Source organism: Sciurus carolinensis, chromosome 10, assembly GCF_902686445.1.
Source record: "Sciurus carolinensis chromosome 10, mSciCar1.2, whole genome shotgun sequence".
NCBI lineage: Eukaryota > Metazoa > Chordata > Mammalia > Rodentia > Sciuridae > Sciurus > Sciurus carolinensis.
The window spans coordinates 42,459,226-42,468,036 of record NC_062222.1 but is presented as its reverse complement, the minus strand read 5'-3'; the positions used below and the strand labels follow the sequence as shown (position 1 = coordinate 42,468,036).

The 8,811-nt window shown below is 36.4% G+C and overlaps 1 pseudogene; it reads right to left on the bottom strand.

The window, feature by feature from the left end:
* Positions 1-2,711: 2,711 nt before the first annotated feature.
* LOC124995035 (ATP synthase F(0) complex subunit C2, mitochondrial-like) lies at positions 2,712-3,133 on the bottom strand (annotated as a pseudogene).
* Between the last annotated feature and the right edge of the window lie 5,678 nt (positions 3,134-8,811).

Genomic DNA, 8,811 nt, shown 5'->3' with positions numbered 1-8,811 from the left:
TTACCTTCCTTTTAAAACACATTATTGATTTTTTTTTTTTGCATAATGACCTCAAATTCTTAATAACTGCTTGCCCTAATTTTTCTCATTATCTCTGCAAGATTGGGGGTAGTAAAGGATGTGAAAGGAAAAGCAATTTTCTTTCGGTTTCTGAGGATTTCTCCAAGCCAATCATATCTCAGATAATCTGAGGCAGCTGCAACCTAAAGTTATATCTCCATAAGTATACTTTTATATGTGAGATATATGTTTCATGTTTTGGTTCACAAAAATATGATATACTTAAAGTTACTGGGTAGAATGTGAAGGAAATCTAACTCCAATGTCTCTCACTTCATTTACTATCTGGATTGACCTGGCCTTTGGCTAATCTGGTTGACATAGTGCATGCCTTCCCTGAAGCAAAATCTTGAAGGCAGCAATGGACCCAAATATTGAAGAAATATGCAACCAGGGTGCAGAAATAACTGTCCATCCTGCTAGAGCCTCTAGCTTATGTGGATCTTATTGATTCAACAACCCAGGTGTGTTGTTAGGGAGGGAAGGGAAATGAGGAGACATGACAGAGAGAGGCTAGCTGCCATGTTTGAGATCTGTGAAACTGTAGCCCTTAGATGTTCCTTCAGCATGGAGGTAAAAGTCATATGTTATTATGATTAAAATCATCATTCATGTCATGTCAAATATTCCATATTATAGAAGATATGTATTTTTTTAGATATTTAAATTAAAAAGGAAAAATCATTTATAATTCTACCACTTAGGGAAAACTACTGTTAGTACTTTGAGTTGTGTATTTTGAGTCATAGTTTTCTAATTTGGTACACTAATTTTCTTTAAAAACTATTTTATGCTGTACGTTAGTTGTTTTTGTTACCTACCACTCTATCATGAATTCATTTCCCAGTCTACAATATCATTCTACTACATTATCATGAAGCTGGCATACAATATTCTACCAAATGGAGATTATGCAACTTTCTAAACCAGGTTGTTTATTTTTCTCTGCTATTTTCTTTTAAATGTTTGTAAGGCAAACATCTGTATAGATTACCTTTGAGCAAATGTAAAATTATTTCTTTAGGATAAATTTCTGAAATTGTAAACATAAGGTCAAAGAGCATGTATATTTTTCGATTTTGAAAATGCGTCATGGGCTCTTTCTCTAAAGAGTGTGCATCAATTTACATTCAGTACAGAAGTACTCATCAGAGAGCCTTCATTGATAAATGAATATTAGTTTTTAAAAAATTGCTGACCAACCTCAGAGTTTCATAATAATAGCTGTATTTTAATTTGCAATCATTATCAACTTGCATATTTGTTGTGTGTTTCATTGTCTTACATTTATAAATTGATACTTGATATTTTCCTATGGAGTCAGTCTTATGCTTGCTAAGCTGCAAGCATCTCTCTTGTGCTACTTATTTTAATCACTAATCCCTCAAACATGTTACAAATATACTTTCTCAGTTTTTGGCTTCTGTTTTAAAATGGTTTAAGGTTACTTAACAAACAACTTTTCTGATTTTTATAATATTTGACAAATAATGAGATTGAAAAGATGTTTTCAGGACAATTGATCTAGTAGTAGTAGGCTTGGTTTGAAAAGGGAAAATTCAGGTCGGACATTATTCCAATGATAATTGGACCAGAAACCAGAGATGGAAACAGAAGCCAGACATGGAAATAGAACATAGTTAATAATCCAAAAACAAAGAACAGAAGTCAGAGATGGAAGCAGAGCATAGTGAATAAATGTCAGTTATCATTCAAAGGAAGGATGATGTGAATTGCTTCAATATAGAATCTAAAATGATATAAAAGTCACAGATGATTCCAAACCTTGAGACTGAGAAGAATGTGTGCTAGAAATAAAAATTTTTGCATGCTGCACATTTATTTTTTTGTTGAAGTTTGTTTTATTTGACCTGAAATACATTGAGTTTAAGGTGAATTCATTTGACATAATTATAAAAGCATGGAATATAAGAATATAATTTGTTCTAAATCAGTCCCTAGCACTTTCCCTTTCCCTCTTCCCTTCCTATTTCCTTCCCTCTATTCTACTGGTATTTCTGCTATTATAGTATTTTTAAAATTAGCATCTTGTGGATGTGCAGATGATGAGATTCACTGTGGTATATTCATATATTTACACAGGAAGGTTAGGTCAGATTCATTCTCCTGTCTTTTCCTATCCCACACTCACTCCCTTCCCTTCATTCTACTCCACCAATATTTCTTCTATTTTTTTTTTTTTTAATTTCCATCCCCTTAATTTGGATTAGCTTCTGTATATCAGAGAAAACCTTTCACCTTAGTCTTTGGGGGATTGGCTTATTTCACTCAGCATGATAGTCTCTAGTTCTATCCATTTACTGGCAAATTCCATAAAGTCATTCTTATTTATGGCTGAGTAATACTCCATTGTGTATATATACAACATTTTTCTTTATCTATTTATCTATTGAAGGGCACCTGGTTTGGCTATTGTGAACTGCACTGCTATAAACATTGATGTAACTGTGTCACTGTACTATGCAGATTTAAAATCCTTTTTCCTCCTTATTACTACAATATTTATTTGTCTTCCCTCTGTCAAACCCTGAGCCAATTGCTTTCCCCAGATTGCCTGTGTAGGTATAGGCAAAGGAACATGAGAGGCAGACAAGACACAGGGAAAAGAATGTGATGTGGAGGCTGCTCCTTTACATGGTGGAGAGGATAAGAAAGGCCACCATCAGGCAAAAGAGCCCCCATGTCCTCTGAGAGGACAAAGCCCAGAATGGTGTAGGGAAAAGAGTTATTGCTTCAGAGAAGGGTTCCTGGCATAACCAATAGGCTTCCAAATACAGTCCCAATTCCAACCCTAGAACCAGCCACCCCACTGTGGCAGCCCCAGTCCCAATGAACTTGGTGGTTATGTTGATGTCCCTTGAAATAGTGTTGATTTGGAAGCTGCAGCTAGGGAAAAGTGAGATCAGGAGACATGGGACTGCCAAGCTACTGAGGCTCTCATACGTTATGTCTCTGGTCCATTCAGCACCACTGCAGATAGTGGTCAGCTCAGCAACTGAGAGGTGCTTCTGACCAAGGTGTGGGTGGAGAGGAACTTGGAGCAGGCATACATTTTCAGGAAGTAAGGGGCTGTGGCAAGAGAGCTGCTCCTAGTGCAGAGAAGACAGAATTGGAGAGTTCCTTAAACTGCTTTGATTTCTGCTATATTGTCATGTGGGGGCTAAGACTCAGGAAACAGATTTGGGGTTCCAGCAGGTGGAAGAAGATGCAAGACACAGGATAGTAGACATACTTTATTCAGAGATAGTAACAGCCTCTGGTTTCAGCTTTAGCCCCAGCCAATTCCATTTTAGTTCCTCTTTTACCCCCATTTAGCCTCTGAGTCTTTTCCATAGGCCCTTTTAATATGCAGGTCAAACAAAGAAGGCACACTGCCAACAGTTTACATAGGGAGTGCATACTCACAAGTTAATGTTTATGACCTTGCGTATATGCACTGAATTGGAGCGTTTCTCACCTAGACTAAGTATAAGATAGTTGGTTCTCAGCCCTGGCTACACACTGAAAATATTATAGTCCTTCAGAAGTCTGAGGGAACCTAACTATAGCCATTTGGGGCATGCCCCAACACATATCTTTGATAATAATTTTGAAACAATAAAATTCATGTTTTGTTTGATATATTTAACCAATATTGGTGTTTTCATCTAAAGGCTACCAGTTCACAAGGATTTTCTTAGTGTTTCCTATAATTTTTTTAAATAGTTTTTCTAGATGTCGATGGACCTTTATTTACTTATTTATATGTGGTGCTGAGAATCAAAACCAGTGCCTCACACATGCTAGGCAAGTGCTCTACCACTGAGCCACAACCCCAGCACCTCCTGTAACTTTTTGCTAAAGGTGTGTTATTCCCACCATCCCAAGTTGGTTCAGGATTACAGGTGAGTGGTTTTACTTATCTGCTATGACATGAGATCTTGGTAATCCAATCTGCTTCTGTCTTTGCCTCTGTCTGTTAGAGGCAACAATATTGTCATATCCAAGTCCAAGTTTGGTACATATCTAGAAACCTGGGTAATGAATGGTAAATAGCTAGGCTAATCAGGCCATATAAGAAAAGAAAATGGGAGGTAGAATCATGTGGATGAGTATATGGGAATGGTTGTATATTGTGGTCATATATGTGGCTTTATATTGCACACAAATGCCTACCAGTGATCTTCCACCATGGAAGAGGCAATAGCCAACAAGAAAAGCAAAACTGAATTGGCCAGTTGACACAGCCAGACTCTATCATCACGCCTCAGTGTTGGCATGATTAACACAAAAAGAAGCGCCCATGATGATAGTGATGGAGGTTATTCATGGATCATCAGCTTTGACTCCTCGTTGCCAAAAGCATGAACTCCTCAGCCTTCCAGGAACAGAGACCACTGGTGAACCCTGCATATGGTACTGTCCCTTGACACCAACAGGATGCTTGGTGACCAGCTGAATACAATTGATCCTTCCACCTTGGAAAGAACCATGATTCATTTTGGTAAGAATACACACATATTACATTTATGGAATTGTGTTTTTCTCCCTCTGTCTGAGGGCCAATAAAACATAAGACCCATTACTATAAGATTCCATACAATAAAATGTCAGACCAAAGGACCCACCTTATAGCAAAGTAACTATGCAACTGACCCATTACACAAGATCCACTCATTATATTACATACTATAACATTCAGAAACTACTGGCCAGACAGGACAATGGAATGGCCTACTAAAGACAAACAACCTAAGTATCCATCACTTATGAATGGATTTTTTTAATGTGGTATATATACATAATACATTCTTTTTGGTCATTAAAAAGAATGAAATCCTGTCCTTTGGGACAACATGGATAGGACTAGAAGTTATTACGTTTAGTGAAATAAACAAGGTACAGAAAGATAACAATTGCAGAAAGATCCCACTCCTATATGAAATCTAAAAAGGTTGATCTCATGAAAGTTGAGAATCTAACAGTTATCAATAGAGGATAGGAGGGGATAGGGAAATTTGGTCAATGAATACCAAGTTATTGTTAGGGAAAATAAGTTCTAGTACAGTAAGGTGAATATAAATGATGTTAGTGTACTGTCTATTTTAAAAAAGAAAAAAGCTAAAAAAGGTTTTTAATATTTTAAGTGCAAAGAAATGATAAATGTTTGAGAAGAAAATAAATACACTTACCTGGATTTGAGCATCAAATAATATATATATGTATCAAAACATCACATGTATCCCATAAATATTCACAGTTTTATGTGCCAATATTTTAAAAATGAAAATAATGTTTTAAAAAGAAAAAAAAAGGTATAACTATAGTGTCGTTTGTTGACTACTATGCTTTGGATATGGGGTATCCCCCCAAAGCTCTTGTGTTAATGCAGAAATATTCAGAGGTGAAATGATTAGTCTTTTGAGAATTATAAACTAGTCCATCCTAGTTCATATGGAGTGACTGGTAATAACTGTAGGCAGGTGAGGCATAGCTCAACTATATGGGTCACTGGGGACATGCCCTGTAAGGATTCATCTTCCTTGCAGTCTTTTTCCTGCTCTTTCTCTGTTGGTCTCTCTTTCTCTCATTCTCTGCTTCCAGGCCACCATACCCAGAGTAGCTCTTCTCCACCTTTCCCTTCTGCCATAATGTTCTGACTCATCCCTGGCCAAGTACAACAGGGTTTACTGACTACGGCCTGAACCTCTGAAACTATTAGCCAAAATAAACTTTCCCTGTTCTAGATTGTTCGTGTCAGATATTTTGATCATAGCAATGAAAAGCTAATACAGTAGTGGTACTTTACCATGACACCATTTCTCCAGCACATAGTTTCCACTTTAATTCAAAGATATTTATATAATCCTGTGACCCCAATAAGTGGAACACATAAGTCCAGGGAAGAAATTTTAGAAGCAGGATTAACCCCCCTTTGTCATCACTCTGGGTGACTCACTTGGTGACTTTGGGCTTCCATTCTTAAAACTTTGGACTCCCTTCTCCCAAAAAGGAAACATTTTCACCAAGGTGTACCACGGGAAGAACTCTACTGAATATTATAAACTAATGATTATGCCTTATATAACTCATGTTCCTCCTATAAGACCAGAAAGCAAAAAGTAGAGTTGACATATTGGCAGTAGTAATTGATTCTTTTCACCTGAAGAGGATCATACAGAGGGGACAGGGAGGTATGTTTCATTCTCAACTTATCACTTGGGCACCTCTTGGTTCCCTATCTTAGTCCATTGTTTCTTCCATAGCAGAATACCACATACTGAGCAATTTATAAAAAATAGAAATGGATTTTCTCTCAGTTCTGGAGGCCAGGAAGTCCAATATCAAGGTGCCAACAGCTTCAATATCTGGTGATACTGGAGTTCCTGCTTCCAAATTGTGCCTCTTATTATGTCTGTAAAAATAAAAAAATATTTTAATAAAAAAAGCAAAAGGCAGAAGGAATTTAAAAAGCATAAAATAAATTAATTACTTCCAGCCTTTTCATAATGCCATAATCTTTGCCCTCAGGACTTAACTGCCTCCTGAAAGACCCCACCTCTTAATATCACCATAATGTGTATGTATTTCAGCATAAATTTTGGAGAAAAAACACATTCAATTCACAACATACCCACTCTTCTAATTTGTGTGGTCATGGGGGAAAAGTTAGTTAACATTTTCCTGAGAAGGACTTAATGATCTGGGACTCAGAAACCTCAGGAAGAATGAGCAGGTCACATAGTAGAAATGAAGAATTAATTTTTTCAGCTGATGAGAGGGTTTCCAGAAGGCCGCCAAATGTCAGCCCTTTTCAGGCTCAAGAAAACTGCAATACTCAAGGCCATCGTTTTTCCTATTGGTAAACCATTTCCAGATATTTGACCACATGGGGTTATGAAACTTATTTTCCTCACTCCGATTTGGGACAATGTTAAAAAACTATACATACCAATCTGAGAATGTTGTCTGATGTCTTCACTGAGAGTAAATCAACTTTTCTTCTGCCCAGTCCTGTCTCCTTAGCCTACCTTCTTTAGGTGTTGGTCCCAAGAGCACATCCTAATTAACATTCTTCCCTGAGCTTGAAACCCAAAGTCTGAGTCTTGTAGCCTTCAACATGTTTATGGAAAGCATACTGCCTCAGACATTGTTGGGAATGTTATATACTTTATTGTATAGATATTGTATTCCCTTTTAAAATTTTTAAATTTCTGAATTTCAAAGCATGGATGGCTCCAACGTTTTCTGATAAGGAATTGTGAACCCTTGCACATCAAATAAATAATTCTAATAGAAAATAGACTCCATAAAGATGAGAGTACAAATCTTCTATATTTACCTATAACCAACACTTCCTATTTTGTGCCTTCATTCCTCCTTGCAAAAATCAGCCTCCATCTCTCTGTCTGTGATTGACTCCAGAATATTTTCTAGACCTAACTTTTAAAAAAGAGTCCATCTTTCTTTCTCATATCACACATATGTACACACACACACACCTTAAATCTATCCTTAAATTTTAATAGATTGTAATTTTTCAAAATGTATTTGCCTACATGCTTGCTAATCAATATGTATTTCCCAAAGAATATTCCCCTCAAATTTTTCTATGTGAAATGTAAATATAAGCAAATTATTCTATCAGCCCAAGATTATATACGGCTTTCTCTTTGATGGTGTTATATAAATTTCTTGGTGAGAGAACAGTAATCACTAGAATACTTCCAAATAATGATTAGGATTATACATTTTATGTACATTTCTCAAAAGTATTGTTTCCATGTAAATAACAGGTTTTTTAGAATTATCTGGCATGATAGCTCCATCAAGTGGTAAAATAAACATGAAGCTTTAATGTTGTATTCTTAGTCCCCAAACACCTTGCTTAATTTTCATACCAGAGTGTCTCTCAAGAATGGATTTATAATTAAATATCTCCTTGCTTCAGAGCAGAACCTGGGTTATTTTTAATTTTGAAATTCTAATGATTTCATTTACAGACAGATAAACTTGAAGCTTTGTAGTAATGGAAATGGGAGAAATCTCATTTTCCTACTAGTTACATTTTAATTTTTTTGAATGTCTTTTCATTATCACTTGCTAGTGGAAGTTTTTTCAGGTCCTCACTCATTTTTGGCCAGAAACATCAGTTCCTTGCCACAGGGGCTTCTCCATATGGCTGCTCACAACATGGCATCCTGCTTCTTCAGTCACAGATTTGAGAGGAAGCAAGAAAAAGGGAGGTAGAGCAAAATGAAAATCGGTCTTTTTTGTAACTGAGTTTCAGAAGTGACATTGCATTACTTTTTCTGTGTTCTCTGTTCATTAGAAATGAGTCATTGTCCAGCCCACACTGGGGTGGAAGGGAAAATACTCCAGGTGGCAGGATCTTTGGGGCCTTCTCAGAAGCCCCCTTCCACAAATTGCTTTCCTGAGGTGGATACTCAAACTCTGAGGTTCTCAAATCTTTATAAAAATTCAAAAACATCCTTCACTCTCAGAAACTATAATTTCTTTATTAATAGGTTTTACTATGTTTCAGGTACCATATTAAATGTTAATAGTAGTACTCATTAACCATTAACCCTTGAATCCTTATAAATACTGCATTAGGCAGGCACTATTATTATTCCCATCCTACAGATGAAGTAACCAAGGCAAGAAAAGCTTAGTAATTGTCAGAATTTGAAACTTAGCCACCTGGGTCCAGTAAGAAGATAAGTTTTAATGCAATTTCTATTTGCCATA